The sequence below is a fragment of the Stenella coeruleoalba genome (genome assembly GCF_951394435.1).
Source record: "Stenella coeruleoalba genome assembly, contig: scaffold_47, whole genome shotgun sequence".
Lineage (NCBI taxonomy): Eukaryota > Metazoa > Chordata > Mammalia > Artiodactyla > Delphinidae > Stenella > Stenella coeruleoalba.
The window spans coordinates 1,491,705-1,510,514 of record NW_027646269.1 but is presented as its reverse complement, the minus strand read 5'-3'; the positions used below and the strand labels follow the sequence as shown (position 1 = coordinate 1,510,514).

The window sequence follows — 18,810 nt, the reverse complement described above, 5'->3', positions numbered from 1 at the left end:
AGACGTGTTCTAATATGACTCAGTTTTCCTCCCCTGGTACTCGGGTGCAACATTCCAGACGCTTTACTCACACTCTCCCCACTTGGAGAGTCAGCGCCTTTAACCTCCTGTTTGGCCCAGTTTGCAATTTCTGCGGAAGATGAACAGGAATAGCGAGAACCAATGAGAGACTACCTGGAGGTGTCTGGACGGGCAAATTTAACTCTCATTTCCCACCAGGAAGAGGAAATAACCAAAGGCTCAGCGTGCCGTGCCGGAACCAGATTAGGGCCTGAAGCCATCCTGCGGTGTTGCGGCCAGCTCACAAGAAAGCGAGTTGAAGAAAGGAGCTCAGGGGCACTGTAATTCACAAACCTGCAGAGTTATAAATGACAGCTATCGTCCAAAAATATACTGACGTAAGGCTGCCAAGAGGACTTGAAAGCGGGGAAGAATTGCAGGAAAACGATTTCAGGAGGTAGACTGGAATTGCATTGAAAGCATAGGAAAAGAGGCAGAACGTCCACAATGATGCACTTGGCCAAAAAGGGCGTATGCGTTTTTTCCTGAATATATTCAGGAAAAAACGCATACGCCCTTTTTGGCCAACCAAGCAAACTTGCAAAGGAAATCTGCACTACAATGAAGTCTCACTTCCCCCCGGTCAAAAGGGCCATCTGAAAAAAGTGTAAAATCCAGAAAGGCAGCACAGGCCATGGAGAACTGGGAGCCTTGTTATGCTGATGGGCGGGATGTAAATTGCCAACAACCACTCGGGAGAAGTGTATGGTGTTTCCTGAAACATCTGAAAAACAAAGCAACAGAGCCTAGGGCACTTCCACTTATGGTCCTATAGCTTAGGGAAATTAAAATCAAAAAGACACAGCCACCCCAAAGTTTGGGACGCCTCCGTTTACAAGAAACTCGTTTTCCGTACAAGTTCAATATCACAGAAAGTGAAAAATGGATAAAGAACTTGTGGTACTTACGTACAATGCAGTATCACTCAGCAATGAAATCTATGTCATCAGGCCCATAGCAGCATAATGAGTGGATTCAGGTACGATGATTCTAACTGAAATAAGTCACACAGAAAAAGAAACATCATAAGATATCAGTAATACACGGAATGTAAACTTGGCTACACAGGAACTGAATTCCAAAACAGAACAGGGTCTCAAATTTAGAAAACCAACTTATGCTTGCTTAAGGGGAAAGGTGAGTTGGGGTGCTGCATAAAACCAGAGATTGAAATGAGCACAGATAAAGTTCCTTAAGCCAAATATGGAATAGACAAGAGCTACTCCTTGCTCAACGAAATGGACTCAAAACCCCATATTAAACGCCTAAGAATGTACCTGACTAGTAAGTATCTTAAAACCTATGGATTGCTATGTCGCCAAAAGAGAATCAAGCGTGTGTACAGGGGCATAAACGCAGCAGTGATAGGATTGGAGAGTTTCGGTGAGCAAATGAAGACCCTTTGAAGTCATATTTCATGGTACCCATTCCACGGGTTTCAACTACCCAGGTTTTAGGTATTCTTCCTTCAGCTAAAACATGCATGTGGAACCCAGAGTATGATCAACCATGTGATCGGGAGACGTGTTCAAATATGTCTCAGTTTTCCTCCCCTGGTACTCGGGTGCAAGATTCCAGATGCTTTACTAACACTCTCCCCACTTGGAGAGTCAGCGCCTTTAACCTCCTGTTTGGCCCAGTTTGCAATTTCTGCGGAAGACGAACAGGAATAGCGAGAACCAATGAGAGGCTAGCTGGAGGTGTCTGGACGGGCAAATTTAACTCTCATTTCCCACCAGGAAGAGGAATTAACCAAAGGCTCAGCATGCCGGGCCGGAACCAGATTAGGGCCTGAAGCCATCCTGCGGTGTTGCGGCCAGCTCACAAGAAAGCGAGTTGAAGAAAGGAGCTCAGGGGCACTGTAATTCACAAACCTGCAGAGTTATAAATGACAGCTATCGTCCAAAAATAGACTGAAGTAAGGCTGCCAAGAGGACTTGAAAGTGGGGCAGAATTGCAGGAAACCGATTTCAGGAGGTAGACTGGAATTGCATTGAAAGCATAGGAAAAGAGGCAGAACGTCCACAATGATGCACTTGGCCAAAAAGGGCGTATGCGTTTTTTCCTGAATATATTCAGGAAAAAACGCATACGCCCTTTTTGGCCAACCAAGCAAGCTTGCAAAGGAAATCTGCACTACAATGAAGTCTCACTTCCCCCCGGTCAAAAGGGCCATCTGAAAAAAGTGTAAAATCCAGAAAGGCAGCACAGGCCATGGAGAACTGGGAGCCTTGTTATGCTGATGGGCGGGATGTAAATTGCCAACAACCACTCGGGAGAAGTGTATGGTGTTTCCTGAAACATCTGAAAAACAAAGCAACAGAGCCTAGGGCACTTCCACTTATGGTCCTATAGCTTAGGGAAATTAAAATCAAAAAGACACAGCCACCCCAAAGTTTGGGACGCCTCCGTTTACAAGAAACTCATTTACCGTACAAGTTCAATATCACAGAAAGTGAAAAATGGATAAAGAACTTGTGGTACTTACGTACAATGCAGTATCACTCAGCAATGAAATCTATGTCATCAGGCCCATAGCAGCATAATGAGTGGATTCAGGTACGATGATTCTAACTGAAATAAGTCACACAGAAAAAGAAACATCATAAGATATCAGTAATACACGGAATGTAAACTTGGCTACACAGGAACTGAATTCCAAAACAGAACAGGGTCTCAAATTTAGAAAACCAACTTATGCTTGCTTAAGGGGAAAGGTGAGTTGTGGTGCTGCATAAAACCAGAGATTGAAATGAGCACAGATAAAGTTCCTTAAGCCAAATATGGAATAGACAAGAGCTACTCCTTGCTCAACGAAATGGACTCAACACCCCATATTAAACGCCTAAGAATGTACCTGACTAGTAAGTATCTTAAAACCTATGGATTGCTATGTCTCCAAAAGAGAATCAAGCGTGTGTACAGGGGCATAAACGCAGCAGTGATAGGATTGGAGAGGTTCGGTGAGCAAATGAAGACCCTTTGAAGTCATATTGCATGGTACCCATTACACGGGTTTCAACTACCCAGGTTTTAGGTATTCTTCCTTCAGCTAAAACATGCATGTGGAACCCAGAGTATGACCAACCATGTGATCGGGAGACGTGTTCAAATATGTCTCAGTTTTCCTCCCCTGGTACTCGGGTGCAACATTCCAGACGCTTTACTAACACTCTCCCCACTTGGAGAGTCAGCGCCTTTAACCTCCTGTTTGGCCCAGTTTGCAATTTCTGCGGAAGACGAACAGGAATAGCGAGAACCAATGAGAGGCTAGCTGGAGGTGTCTGGACGGGCAAATTTAACTCTCATTTCCCACCAGGAAGAGGAATTAACCAAAGGCTCAGCATGCCGGGCCGGAACCAGATTAGGGCCTGAAGCCATCCTGCGGTGTTGCGGCCAGGTCACAAGAAAGCGAGTTGAAGAAAGGAGCTCAGGGGCACTGTAATTCACAAACCTGCAGAGTTATAAATGACAGCTATCGTCCAAAAATAGACTGAAGTAAGGCTGCCAAGAGGACTTGAAAGCGGGGCAGAATTGCAGGAAACCGATTTCAGGAGGTAGACTGGAATTGCATTGAAAGCATAGGAAAAGAGGCAGAACGTCCACAATGATTCACTTGGCCAAAAAGGGCGTATGCTTTTTTTCCTGAATAAATTCAGGAAAAAACGCATACGCCCTTTTTGGCCAACCAAGCAAGCTTGCAAAGGAAATCTGCACTACAATGAAGTCTCACTTCCCCCCGGTCAAAAGGGCCATCTGAAAAAAGTGTAAAATCCAGAAAGGCAGCACAGGCCATGGAGAACTGGGAGCCTTGTTATGCTGATGGGCGGGATGTAAATTGCCAACAACCACTCGGGAGAAGTGTATGGTGTTTCCTGAAACATCTGAAAAACAAAGCAACAGAGCCTAGGGCACTTCCACTTATGGTCCTATAGCTTAGGGAAATTAAAATCAAAAAGACACAGCCACCCCAAAGTTTGGGACGCCTCCGTTTACAAGAAACTCGTTTTCCGTACAAGTTCAATATCACAGAAAGTGAAAAATGGATAAAGAACTTGTGGTACTTACGTACAATGCAGTATCACTCAGCAATGAAATCTATGTCATCAGGCCCATAGCACCATAATGAGTGGATTCAGGTACGATGATTCTAACTGAAATAAGTCACACAGAAAAAGAAACATCATAAGATATCAGTAATACACGGAATGTAAACTTGGCTACACAGGAACTGAATTCCAAAACAGAAGAGGGTCTCAAATTTAGAAAACCAACTTATGCTTGCTTAAGGGGAAAGGTGAGTTGGGGTGCTGCATAAAACCAGAGATTGAAATGAGCACAGATAAAGTTCCTTAAGCCAAATATGGAATAGACAAGAGCTACTCCTTGCTCAACGAAGTGGACTCAACACCACATATTAAACGCCTAAGAATGTACCTGACTAGTAAGTATCTTAAAACCTATGGATTGCTATGTCTCCAAAAGAGAATCAAGCATGTGTACAGGGGCATAAACGCAGCAGTGATAGGATTGGAGAGGTTCGGTGAGCAAATGAAGACCCTTTGAAGTCATATTGCATGGTACCCATTCCACGGGTTTCAACTACCCAGGTTTAAGGTATTCTTCCTTCAGTAAAACATGCATGTTGAACCTAGAGTATGATCAACCATGTGATCGGGAGACATGTTCAAATATGTCTCAGTTTTCGTACCCTGGTACTCGGGTGCAACATTCCTGACGCTTTACTAACACTCTCCCGACTTGGAGAGTCAGCGCCTTTAACCTCCTGTTTGGCCCAGTTTGCAATTTCTGCGGAAGATGAACAGGAATAGCGAGAACCAATGAGAGACTAGCTGGAGGTGTCTGGACGGGCAAATTTAACTCTCATTTCCCACCAGGAAGAGGAAATAACCAAAGGCTCAGCGTGCCGTGCCGGAACCAGATTAGGGCCTGAAGCCATCCTGCGGTGTTGCGGCCAGATCAAAAGAAAGTGAGTTGAGGAAAGGAGCTCAGGGGCACTGTAATTCACAAACCTGCAGAGTTATAAATGACAGCTATCGTCCAAAAATAGACTGAAGTAAGTCTGCCAAGAGGACTTGAAAGCGGGGCAGAATTGCAGGAAACCGATTTCAGGAGGTAGACTGGAATTGCATTGAAAGCATAGGAAAAGAGGCAGAACGTCCACAATGATGCACTTGGCCAAAAAGGGCGTATGCGTTTTTTCCTGAATATATTCAGGAAAAAACGCATACGCCCTTTTTGGCCAACCAAGCAAGCTTGCAAAGGAAATCTGCACTACAATGAAGTCTCACTTCCCCCTGGTCAAAAGGGCCATCTGAAAAAAGTGTAAAATCCAGAAAGGCAGGACAGGCCATGGAGAACTGGGAGCCTTGTTATGCTGATGGGCGGGATGTAAATTGCCAACAACCACTCGGGAGAAGTGTATGGTGTTTCCTGAAACATCTGAAAAACAAAGCAACAGAGCCTAGGGCACTTCCACTTATGGTCCTATAGCTTAGGGAAATTAAAATCAAAAAGACACAGCCACCCCAAAGTTTGGGACGCCTCCGTTTACAAGAAACTCGTTTTCCGTACAAGTTCAATATCACAGAAAGTGAAAAATGGATAAAGAACTTGTGGTACTTACGTACAATGCAGTATCACTCAGCAATGAAATCTATGTCATCAGGCCCATAGCAGCATAATGAGTGGATTCAGGTACGATGATTCTAACTGAAATAAGTCACACAGAAAAAGAAACATCATAAGATATCAGTAATACACGGAATGGAAACTTGGCTACACAGGAACTGAATTCCAAAACAGAACAGGGTCTCAAATTTAGAAAACCAACTTATGCTTGCTTAAGGGGAAAGGTGAGTTGGGGTGCTGCATAAAACCAGAGATTGAAATGAGCACAGATAAAGTTCCTTAAGCCAAATATGGAATAGACAAGAGCTACTCCTTGCTCAACGAAATGGACTCAAAACCCCATATTAAACGCCTAAGAATGTACCTGACTAGTAAGTATCTTAAAACCTATGGATTGCTATGTCGCCAAAAGAGAATCAAGCGTGTGTACAGGGGCATAAACGCAGCAGTGATAGGATTGGAGAGTTTCGGTGAGCAAATGAAGACCCTTTGAAGTCATATTTCATGGTACCCATTCCACGGGTTTCAACTACCCAGGTTTTAGGTATTCTTCCTTCAGCTAAAACATGCATGTGGAACCCAGAGTATGATCAACCATGTGATCGGGAGACGTGTTCAAATATGTCTCAGTTTTCCTCCCCTGGTACTCGGGTGCAAGATTCCAGATGCTTTACTAACACTCTCCCCACTTGGAGAGTCAGCGCCTTTAACCTCCTGTTTGGCCCAGTTTGCAATTTCTGCGGAAGACGAACAGGAATAGCGAGAACCAATGAGAGGCTAGCTGGAGGTGTCTGGACGGGCAAATTTAACTCTCATTTCCCACCAGGAAGAGGAATTAACCAAAGGCTCAGCATGCCGGGCCGGAACCAGATTAGGGCCTGAAGCCATCCTGCGGTGTTGCGGCCAGCTCACAAGAAAGCGAGTTGAAGAAAGGAGCTCAGGGGCACTGTAATTCACAAACCTGCAGAGTTATAAATGACAGCTATCGTCCAAAAATAGACTGAAGTAAGGCTGCCAAGAGGACTTGAAAGCGGGGCAGAATTGCAGGAAACCGATTTCAGGAGGTAGACTGGAATTGCATTGAAAGCATAGGAAAAGAGGCAGAACGTCCACAATGATGCACTTGGCCAAAAAGGGCGTATGCGTTTTTTCCTGAATATATTCAGGAAAAAACGCATACGCCCTTTTTGGCCAACCAAGCAAGCTTGCAAAGGAAATCTGCACTACAATGAAGTCTCACTTCCCCCCGGTCAAAAGGGCCATCTGAAAAAAGTGTAAAATCCAGAAAGGCAGCACAGGCCATGGAGAACTGGGAGCCTTGTTATGCTGATGGGCGGGATGTAAATTGCCAACAACCACTCGGGAGAAGTGTATGGTGTTTCCTGAAACATCTGAAAAACAAAGCAACAGAGCCTAGGGCACTTCCACTTATGGTCCTATAGCTTAGGGAAATTAAAATCAAAAAGACACAGCCACCCCAAAGTTTGGGACGCCTCCGTTTACAAGAAACTCATTTACCGTACAAGTTCAATATCACAGAAAGTGAAAAATGGATAAAGAACTTGTGGTACTTACGTACAATGCAGTATCACTCAGCAATGAAATCTATGTCATCAGGCCCATAGCAGCATAATGAGTGGATTCAGGTACGATGATTCTAACTGAAATAAGTCACACAGAAAAAGAAACATCATAAGATATCAGTAATACACGGAATGTAAACTTGGCTACACAGGAACTGAATTCCAAAACAGAACAGGGTCTCAAATTTAGAAAACCAACTTATGCTTGCTTAAGGGGAAAGGTGAGTTGTGGTGCTGCATAAAACCAGAGATTGAAATGAGCACAGATAAAGTTCCTTAAGCCAAATATGGAATAGACAAGAGCTACTCCTTGCTCAACGAAATGGACTCAACACCCCATATTAAACGCCTAAGAATGTACCTGACTAGTAAGTATCTTAAAACCTATGGATTGCTATGTCTCCAAAAGAGAATCAAGCGTGTGTACAGGGGCATAAACGCAGCAGTGATAGGATTGGAGAGGTTCGGTGAGCAAATGAAGACCCTTTGAAGTCATATTGCATGGTACCCATTACACGGGTTTCAACTACCCAGGTTTTAGGTATTCTTCCTTCAGCTAAAACATGCATGTGGAACCCAGAGTATGACCAACCATGTGATCGGGAGACGTGTTCAAATATGTCTCAGTTTTCCTCCCCTGGTACTCGGGTGCAACATTCCAGACGCTTTACTAACACTCTCCCCACTTGGAGAGTCAGCGCCTTTAACCTCCTGTTTGGCCCAGTTTGCAATTTCTGCGGAAGACGAACAGGAATAGCGAGAACCAATGAGAGGCTAGCTGGAGGTGTCTGGACGGGCAAATTTAACTCTCATTTCCCACCAGGAAGAGGAATTAACCAAAGGCTCAGCATGCCGGGCCGGAACCAGATTAGGGCCTGAAGCCATCCTGCGGTGTTGCGGCCAGGTCACAAGAAAGCGAGTTGAAGAAAGGAGCTCAGGGGCACTGTAATTCACAAACCTGCAGAGTTATAAATGACAGCTATCGTCCAAAAATAGACTGAAGTAAGGCTGCCAAGAGGACTTGAAAGCGGGGCAGAATTGCAGGAAACCGATTTCAGGAGGTAGACTGGAATTGCATTGAAAGCATAGGAAAAGAGGCAGAACGTCCACAATGATTCACTTGGCCAAAAAGGGCGTATGCTTTTTTTCCTGAATAAATTCAGGAAAAAACGCATACGCCCTTTTTGGCCAACCAAGCAAGCTTGCAAAGGAAATCTGCACTACAATGAAGTCTCACTTCCCCCCGGTCAAAAGGGCCATCTGAAAAAAGTGTAAAATCCAGAAAGGCAGCACAGGCCATGGAGAACTGGGAGCCTTGTTATGCTGATGGGCGGGATGTAAATTGCCAACAACCACTCGGGAGAAGTGTATGGTGTTTCCTGAAACATCTGAAAAACAAAGCAACAGAGCCTAGGGCACTTCCACTTATGGTCCTATAGCTTAGGGAAATTAAAATCAAAAAGACACAGCCACCCCAAAGTTTGGGACGCCTCCGTTTACAAGAAACTCGTTTTCCGTACAAGTTCAATATCACAGAAAGTGAAAAATGGATAAAGAACTTGTGGTACTTACGTACAATGCAGTATCACTCAGCAATGAAATCTATGTCATCAGGCCCATAGCACCATAATGAGTGGATTCAGGTACGATGATTCTAACTGAAATAAGTCACACAGAAAAAGAAACATCATAAGATATCAGTAATACACGGAATGTAAACTTGGCTACACAGGAACTGAATTCCAAAACAGAAGAGGGTCTCAAATTTAGAAAACCAACTTATGCTTGCTTAAGGGGAAAGGTGAGTTGGGGTGCTGCATAAAACCAGAGATTGAAATGAGCACAGATAAAGTTCCTTAAGCCAAATATGGAATAGACAAGAGCTACTCCTTGCTCAACGAAGTGGACTCAACACCACATATTAAACGCCTAAGAATGTACCTGACTAGTAAGTATCTTAAAACCTATGGATTGTTATGTCTCCAAAAGAGAATCAAGCATGTGTACAGGGGCATAAACGCAGCAGTGATAGGATTGGAGAGGTTCGGTGAGCAAATGAAGACCCTTTGAAGTCATATTGCATGGTACCCATTCCACGGGTTTCAACTACCCAGGTTTAAGGTATTCTTCCTTCAGTAAAACATGCATGTGGAACCTAGAGTATGATCAACCATGTGATCGGGAGACATGTTCAAATATGTCTCAGTTTTCGTACCCTGGTACTCGGGTGCAACATTCCTGACGCTTTACTAACACTCTCCCGACTTGGAGAGTCAGCGCCTTTAACCTCCTGTTTGGCCCAGTTTGCAATTTCTGCGGAAGATGAACAGGAATAGCGAGAACCAATGAGAGACTAGCTGGAGGTGTCTGGACGGGCAAATTTAACTCTCATTTCCCACCAGGAAGAGGAAATAACCAAAGGCTCAGCGTGCCGTGCCGGAACCAGATTAGGGCCTGAAGCCATCCTGCGGTGTTGCGGCCAGATCAAAAGAAAGTGAGTTGAGGAAAGGAGCTCAGGGGCACTGTAATTCACAAACCTGCAGAGTTATAAATGACAGCTATCGTCCAAAAATAGACTGAAGTAAGTCTGCCAAGAGGACTTGAAAGCGGGGCAGAATTGCAGGAAACAGATTTCAGGAGGTAGACTGGAATTGCATTGAAAGCATAGGAAAAGAGGCAGAACGTCCACAATGATGCACTTGGCCAAAAAGGGCGTATGCGTTTTTTCCTGAATATATTCAGGAAAAAACGCATACGCCCTTTTTGGCCAACCAAGCAAGCTTGCAAAGGAAATCTGCACTACAATGAAGTCTCACTTCCCCCCGGTCAAAAGGGCCATCTGAAAAAAGTGTAAAATCCAGAAAGGCAGGACAGGCCATGGAGAACTGGGAGCCTTGTTATGCTGATGGGCGGGATGTAAATTGCCAACAGACACTCGGGAGAAGTGTATGGTGTTTCCTGAAACATCTAAAAAACAAAGCAACAGAGCCTAGGGCACTTCCACTTATGGTCCTATAGGTTAGGGAAATTAAAATCAAAAAGACACAGCCACCCCAAAGTTTGGGACACCTCCGTTTACAAGAAACTCGTTTACCGTACAAGTTCAGTATCACAGAAAGTGAAAAATGGATAAAGAACTTGTGGTACTTACGTACAATGCAGTATCACTCAGCAATGAAATCTATGTCATCAGGCCCATAGCAGCATAATGAGTGGATTCAGGTACGATGATTCTAACTGAAATAAGTCACACAGAAAAAGAAACATCATAAGATATCAGTAATACACGGAATGTAAACTTGGCTACACAGGAACTGCATTCCCAAACAGAACAGGGTCTCAAATTTAGAAAACCAACTTATGCTTGCTTAAGGGGAAAGGTGAGTTGGGGTGCTGCATAAAACCAGAGATTGAAATGAGCACAGATAAAGTTCCTTAAGCCAAATATGGAATAGACAAGAGCTACTCCTTGCTCAACGAAATGGACTCAACACCGCATATTAAACGCCTAAGAATGTACCTGACTAGTAAGTATCTTCAAACCTATGGATTGCTATGTCTCCGAAAGAGAATCAAGCATGTGTACAGGGGCATAAACGCAGCAGTGATAGGATTGGAGAGGTTCGGTGAGCAAATGAAAACCCTTTGAAGTCATATTGCATGGTACCCATTACACGGGTCTCAACTTTCGAGGTTTAAGGTATTCTTCCTTCAGCTAAAACATGCATGTGGAACCCAGAGTTAGATCAACCATGTAAACCGGAGACGTGTTCAAATATGTCTCAGTTTTCCTCCCCTGGTACTCGGGTGCAACATTCCAGACGCTTTACTAACACTCTCCCGACTTGGAGAGTCAGTCCCTTTAACCTCCTGTTTGGCCCAGTTTGCAATTTCTGCGGAAGATGAACAGGAATAGCGAGAACCAATGAGAGGCTAGCTGGAGGTGTCTGGACGGGCAAATTTAACTCTCATTTCCCACCAGGAAGAGGAATTAACCAAAGGCTCAGCATGCCGGGTCGGAACCAGATTAGGGCCTGAAGCCATCCTGCGGTGTTGCGGCCAGGTCACAAGAAAGCGAGTTGAAGAAAGGAGCTCAGGGGCACTGTAATTCACAAACCTGCAGAGTTATAAATGACAGCTATCGTCCAAAAATAGACTGAAGTAAGGCTGCCAAGAGGACTTGAAAGCGGGGCAGAATTGCAGGAAACCGATTTCAGGAGGTAGACTGGAATTGCATTGAAAGCATAGGAAAAGAGGCAGAACGTCCACAATGATGCACTTGGCCAAAAAGGGCGTATGCGTTTTTTCCTGAATATATTCCTGAATATATTCAGGAAAAAACGCATACGCCCTTTTTGGCCAACCAAGCAAGCTTGCAAAGGAAATCTGCACTACAATGAAGTCTCACTTCCCCCCGGTCAAAAGGGCCATCTGAAAAAAGTGTAAAATCCAGAAAGGCAGGACAGGCCATGGAGAACTGGGAGCCTTGTTATACTGATGGGCGGGATGTAAATTGCCAACAGACACTCGGAAGAAGTGTATGGTGTTTCCTGAAACATCTAAAAAACAAAGCAACAGAGCCTACGGCACTGTCACTTATGGTCCTATAGCTTAGGGAAATTAAAATCAAAAAGACACAGGCACCCAAATGTTTGGGACGCCTCTGTTTACAAGAACCTCGTTTACCATACAAGTTCAATATCACAGAAAGTGAAAAATGGATAAAGAACTTGTGGTACTTACGTACAATGCAGTATCACTCAGCAATGAAATCTATGTCATCAGGCCCGTAGCAGCATAATGAGTGGATTCAGGTACGATGATTCTAACTGAAATAAGTCACACAGAAAAAGAAACATCATAAGATATCACTAATACACGGAATGTAAACTTGGCTACAGAGGAACTGAATTCCAAAACAGAACAGGGTCTCAAATTTAGAAAACCAACTTATGCTTGCTTAAGGGGAAAGGTGAGTTGTGGTGCTGCATAAAACCAGAGATTGAAATGAGGACAGATAAAGTTCCTTAAGCCAAATATGGAATACACAAGAGCTACTCCTTGCTCAACGAAATGGACTCAACACCCCATATTAAACGCCTAAGAATTTACCTGACTAGTAAGTATCTTAAAACCTATGGATTGCTATGTCTCCAAAAGAGAATCAAGCGTGTGTACAGGGGCATAAACACAGCAGTGATAGGATTGGAGAGGTTCGGTGAGCAAATGAAGACCCTTTGAAGACATATTGCATGGTACCCATTCCACGGGTCTCAACTCTCCAGGTTTAAGGTATTCTTCCTTCAGCTAAAACATGCATGTGGAACCCAGAGTATGATCAACTGTGTGAACGGGAGACGTGTTCAAATATGTCTCAGTTTTCCTCCCCTGGTACTCGGGTGCAACATTCCAGACGCTTTACTAACACTCTCCCCACTTGGAGAGTCAGCGCCTTTAACCTCCTGTTTGGCCCAGTTTGCAATTTCTGCGGAAGATGAACAGGAATAGCGAGAACCAATGAGAGACTAGCTGGAGGTGTCTGGACGGGCAAATTTAACTCTCATTTCCCACCAGGAAGAGGAAATAACCAAAGGCTCAGCGTGCCGTGCCGGAACCAGATTAGGGCCTGAAGCCATCCTGCGGTGTTCCGGCCAGCTCACAAGAAAGCGAGTTGAAGAAAGGAGCTCAGGGGCACTGTAATTCACAAACCTGCAGAGTTATAAATGACAGCTATCGTCCAAAAATATACTGACGTAAGGCTGCCAAGAGGACTTGAAAGCGGGGCAGAATTGCAGGAAACCGATTTCAGGAGGTAGACTGGAATTGCATTGAAAGCATAGGAAAAGAGGCAGAACGTCCACAATGATGCACTTGGCCAAAAAGGGCGTATGTGTTTTTTCCTGAATATATTCAGGAAAAAACGCATACGCCCTTTTTGGCCAACCAAGCAAGCTTGCAAAGGAAATCTGCACTACAATGAAGTCTCACTTCCCCCCGGTCAAAAGGGCCATCTGAAAAAAGTGTAAAATCCAGAAAGGCAGGACAGGCCATGGAGAACTGGGAGCCTTGTTATGCTGATGGGCGGGATGTAAATTGCCAACAACCACTCGGGAGAAGTGTATGGTGTTTCCTGAAACATCTAAAAAACAAAGCAACAGAGCCTAGGGCACTTCCACTTATGGTCCTATAACTTAGGGAAATTAAAATCAAAAAGACACAGCCATCCCAAAGTTTGGGACGCCTCTGTTTACAAGAACCTCGTTTACCGTACAAGTTCAATATCACAGAAAGTGAAAAATGGAAAAAGAACTTGTGGTACTTATGTACAATGCAGTATCACTCAACAATGAAATCTATGTCATCAGGCCCGTAGCAGCATAATGAGTGGATTCAGGTATGATGATTCTAACTGAAATAAGTCACACAGAAAAAGAAACATCATAAGATATCACTAATACACGGAATGTAAACTTGGCTACAGAGGAACTGAATTCCAAAACAGAACAGGGTCTCAAATTTAGAAAACCAACTTATGCTTGCTTAAGGGGAAAGGTGAGTTGGGGTGCTGCATAAAACCAGAGATTGAAATGAGCACAGATAAAGTTCCTTAAGCCAAATATGGAATAGACAAGAGCTACTCCTTGCTCAACGAAATGGACTCAACACCCCATATTAAACGCCTAAGAATGTACCTGACTAGTAAGTATCTTAAAACCTATGGATTGCTATGTCTCCAAAGAGAATCAAGCGTGTGTACAGGGGCATAAACGCAGCAGTGATAGGATTGGAGAGGTTCGGTGAGCAAATGAAGACCCTTTGAAGACATATTGCATGGTACCCATTCCACGGGTCTCAACTCTCCAGGTTTAAGGTATTCTTCCTTCAGCTAAAACATGCATGTGGAACCCAGAGTATGATCAACCGTGTGAACGGGAGACGTGTTCAAATATGTCTCAGTTTTCCTCCCCTGGTATTCGGGTGCAACATTCCAGACGCTTTACTAACACTCTCCCCACTTGGAGAGTCAGCGCCTTTAAACTCCTGTTTGGCCCAGTTTGCAATTTCTGCGGAAGATGAACAGGAATAGCGAGAACCAATGAGAGACTAGCTGGAGGTGTCTGGACGGGCAAATTTAACTCTCATTTCCCACCAGGAAGAGGAAATAACCAAAGGCTCAGCGTGCCGTGCCGGAAACAGATTAGGGTCTGAAGCCATCCTGCGGTGTTGCGGCCAGCTCAAAAGAAAGCGAGTTGAGGAAAGGAGCTCAGGGGCCCTGTAATTCACAAACCTGCAGAGTTATAAATCACAGCTATCGTCCAAAAATGTACTGAAGTAAGGCTGCCAAGAGGACTTGAAAGCGGGGCAGAATTGCAGGAAACCGATTTCAGGAGGTAGACTGGAATTGCATTGAAAGCATAGGAAAAGAGGCAGAACGTCCACAATGATGCACTTGGCCAAAAAGGGCGTATGCGTGTTTTCCTGAATATATTCAGGAAAACACGCATACGCCCTTTTTGGCCAACCAAGCAAGCTTGCAAAGGAAATCTGCACTACAATGAAGTCTCACTTCCCCCCGGTCAAAAGGGCCATCTGAAAAATGTGTAAAATCCAGAAAGGCAGGACAGGCCATGGAGAACTGGGAGCCTTGTTATGCTGATGGGCGGGATGTAAATTGCCAACAGACACTCGGGAGAAGTGTATGGTGTTTCCTGAAACATCTAAAAAACAAAGCAACAGAGCCTAGGGCACTGCCACTTATGGTCCTATAGCTTAGGGAAATTAAAATCAAAAAGACACAGCCACCCCAAAGTTTGGGACGCCTCTGTTTACAAGAACCTCGTTTACCGTACTAGTTCAATATCACAGAAAGTGAAAAATGGATAAAGAACTTGTGGTACTTACGTACAATGCAGTATCACTCAGCAATGAAATCTATGTCATCATGCCCGTAGCAGCATAATGAGTGGATTCAGGTACGATGATTCTAACTGAAATAAGTTACACAGAAAAAGAAACATCATAAGATATCACTAATACACGGAATGTAAACTTGGCTACAGAGGAACTGTATTCCAAAACAGAACAGGGTCTCAAATTTAGAAAACCAACTTATGCTTGCTTAAGGGGAAAGGTGAGTTGTGGTGCTGCATAAAACCAGAGATTGAAATGAGCACAGATAAAGTTCCTTAAGCCAAATATGGAATAGACAAGAGCTACTCCTTGCTCAACGAAATGGACTCAACACCCCATATTAAACGCCTAAGAATGTACCTGACTAGTAAGTATCTTAAAACCTATGGATTGCTATGTCTCCAAAAGAGAATCAAGCGTGTGTACAGGGGCATAAACGCAGCAGTGATAGGATTGGAGAGGTTCGGTGAGCAAATGAAGACCCTTTGAAGACATATTGCATGGTACCCATTCCACGGGTCTCAACTCTCCAGGTTTAAGGCATTCTTCCTTCAGCTAAAACATGCATGTGGAACCCAGAGTATGATCAACCGTGTGAACGGGAGACGTGTTCAAAATGTCTCAGTTTTCCTCCCCTGGTACTCGGGTGCAACATTCCAGATGCTTTACTAACACTCTCCCCACTTGGAGAGTCAGCGCCTTTAACCTCCTGTTTGGCCCAGTTTGCAATTTCTGCGGAAGATGAACAGGAATAGCGAGAACCAATGAGAGGCTAGCTGGACGTGTCTGGACGGGCAAATTTAACTCTCATTTCCCACCAGGAAGAGGAAATAACCAAAGGCTCAGCGTGCCGTGCCGGAACCAGATTAGGGTCTGAAGCCATCCTGCGGTGTTGCGGCCAGCTCAAAAGAAAGCGAGTTGAGGAAAGGAGCTCAGGGGCCCTGTAATTCACAAACCTGCAGAGTTATAAATGACAGCTATCGTCCAAAAATAGACTGAAGTAAGGCTGCCAAGAGGACTTGAAAGCGGGGCAGAATTGCAGGAAACCGATTTCAGGAGGTAGACTGGAATTGCATTGAAAGCATAGGAAAAGAGGCAGAACGTCCACAATGATGCACTTGGCCAAAAAGGGCGTATGCGTTTTTTCCTGAATATATTCAGGAAAAAACGCATACGCCCTTTTTGGCCAACCAAGCAAGCTTGCAAAGGAAATCTGCACTACAATGAAGTCTCACTTCCCCCCGGTCAAAAGGGCCATCTGAAAAAAGTGTAAAATCCAGAAAGGCAGGACAGGCCATGGAGAACTGGGAGCCTTGTTATGCTGATGGGCGGGATGTAAATTGCCAACAGACACTCGGGAGAAGTGTATGGTGTTTCCTGTCGGGAGCCATATAGGAAGTGCCTTTGAGTCACAGCACAGACGAGACCCATAGTATCAAGCAAAGTTGATGCTATCAGGTATAAATATGGAGAAGCAAATCTCTCCTCAGCAAAGCTGGTGCTGTCAGGTGTATATATGGAAAAGTAAAGTTCTCGTTTGCAAAGCTTCCTGCCTCCTGGTGGCTGGTGCCGTGCAATTGGCCTCTCTTGCCCAGTGCTGTAAGCTGGGCCCTCTCTGGAGGAGAAACCTGGGTTCCCGAAGACATGTGATCAGAGCCGGGGCCCCGCCAGTTGGTGAGGGAATCCCAGGGCAGGTGCTGGGCGTGGAGGCCACGGGGGCATAGGCTACCACGGTGACAGAAAACTGACCTTCTCTGGGGGCGCTGCACCTCGCTCACTCACACACCTCACATCTCCCTGCTTGGCCCCGGAGGATGGGTGGTTAGCCAGAGATGGGTAAGATTCCTCAGGGAAGGAACAACCTAAGACAGGCACAGTCGCAGAGGGGCCATCAGGAGAGAACTTGGGGGCCAACAGAGGTGGGGCATAGACCCTCACCCCCCCAACTTTGCAGGAGCCTGAACCCTCACCCCTTTTGAGAGAGGTCTCTTGTCCCCATGGCTGCTTCGCTTCCCACGCCCAGCTCAGATGAGAACCCAGGTAGCAGACCAGAGACCTGGCCAATGGCAACTGCTCTTCCACCGCAGCAGGGCTCTGTTTCCCATTTCCTCCGTGAACCATAGCTTTTCTCTGTGTTTTTCCCTGCCTTTGCCTAAGGTGATTTTTATAGGATTGCTTTTGGTGTTGGGAAAAATGTATAGTTTTAATGCAGGGGTTTAGGAAAGACCCCAATTTAGGGTAAAAACCAAGAGAAGGATTATAGCTACTTTGGCTCCTTTAATGATTATATTTGTTGGGGAAATATAATGGTGGGAACATTTCTGCAGCAGCTTTGTACTTTAAAAGAAAAATTGCAAGAGTTATGGCCTCCCAGTGGAGTTATAAACATGCTGGGAAATACCTGGGTATGGTGACAAGGTTTTATGCAACAGTGGGTTTAATCAATGAGTTTACGGTACAATGTCCGCTCCCATGGTTTTTTAGAAGTATAAAAAATGATGTGTATTGTTTTGATTGTTTTGATTACTATTGTAGGTTAGGAAATTTTTGGGTATGGTGGTGGGAAGGTTTTATGCTACAGTGGGTACATAATAAATTAGATAGAGTAGGCTACTTGGTAGCCTTTTATAAGTAGAATTGTTTTTTGTATAATTTAGTGCCTTGTTTTGATTATAAAGGTAGAAGAAAAGAGTCTATAAATATTTACAATTGTTAAAAGAATAATGTGCTTGAGTTTGTGCTTTGAATAGTTGGCTGATTGAACAAGAACATATAGGTACAAGAACATCTAATTTTCTAAAGAAGACGATGAAACCACAGACTGTGTTCCTGACGTAGATGTGACCAACATGTGATTAACCACAGGAGAAGAAAGAGACTCTGGGCGATGGGAAAATTACCTAACCTGTTTTAATCAATCTGCTGATGTAAATTACCTTTGTTTTGTGGCCTATGTGGGGGAGTTCTTGGCGTGGGAATGAGAATGTTGAATTTGAAAATGAGATCACTTTATAGTATAAAAGCTTTTGGAATCTTGAAAATAAATTTGTCAGATCCTTGCACCCAAGAAGAGGTGTCTTGAGTTCTGTCCACGCCGACTCCGTCCTCCCCTTTGGGTGAATCCTGTTCAGCTGGGGCTGGTCCTCGGCAGTTTCCTGAAACATCTAAAAAACAAAGCAACAGAGCCTAGGGCACTTCCACTTATGGTCCTATAGCTTAGGGAAATTAAAATCAAAAAGACACAGCCACCCCAAAGTTTGGGACGCCTCTGTTTACAAGAACCTCGTTTACCGTACAAGTTCAATATCACAGAAAGTGAAAAATGGATAAAGAACTTGTGGTACTTACGTACAATGCAGTATCACTCAGCAATGAAATCTATGTCATCAGGCCCGTAGCAGCATAATGAGTGGATTCAGGTACGATGATTCTAACTGAAATAAGTCACACAGAAAAAGAAACATCATAAGATATCACTAATACACGGAATGTAAACTTGGCTACAGAGGAACTGAATTCCAAAACAGAACAGGGTCTCAAATTTAGAAAACCAACTTATGCTTGCTTAAGGGGAAAGGTGAGTTGTGGTGCTGCATAAAACCAG

At 44.3% G+C, this 18,810-nt stretch overlaps 1 long non-coding RNA gene across 50 annotated transcripts in view; it reads right to left on the bottom strand.

Moving 5' to 3' along the window:
- Window positions 1-18,810, bottom strand: part of LOC307181221 — a 2,056,127-nt gene that overhangs the window by 1,186,588 nt on the left and 850,729 nt on the right. Inside the window, exon 1 of one of the 50 annotated variants that reach the window (XR_013826149.1) lies at window positions 13,623-13,637. The exons of the other annotated variants lie outside the window; for them this stretch is intronic. This is a non-coding gene — a long non-coding RNA (uncharacterized lncRNA). Of the gene's footprint in view, window positions 1-13,622; window positions 13,638-18,810 lie in introns of those variants that run through there. 50 annotated transcript variants of the gene reach the window in all.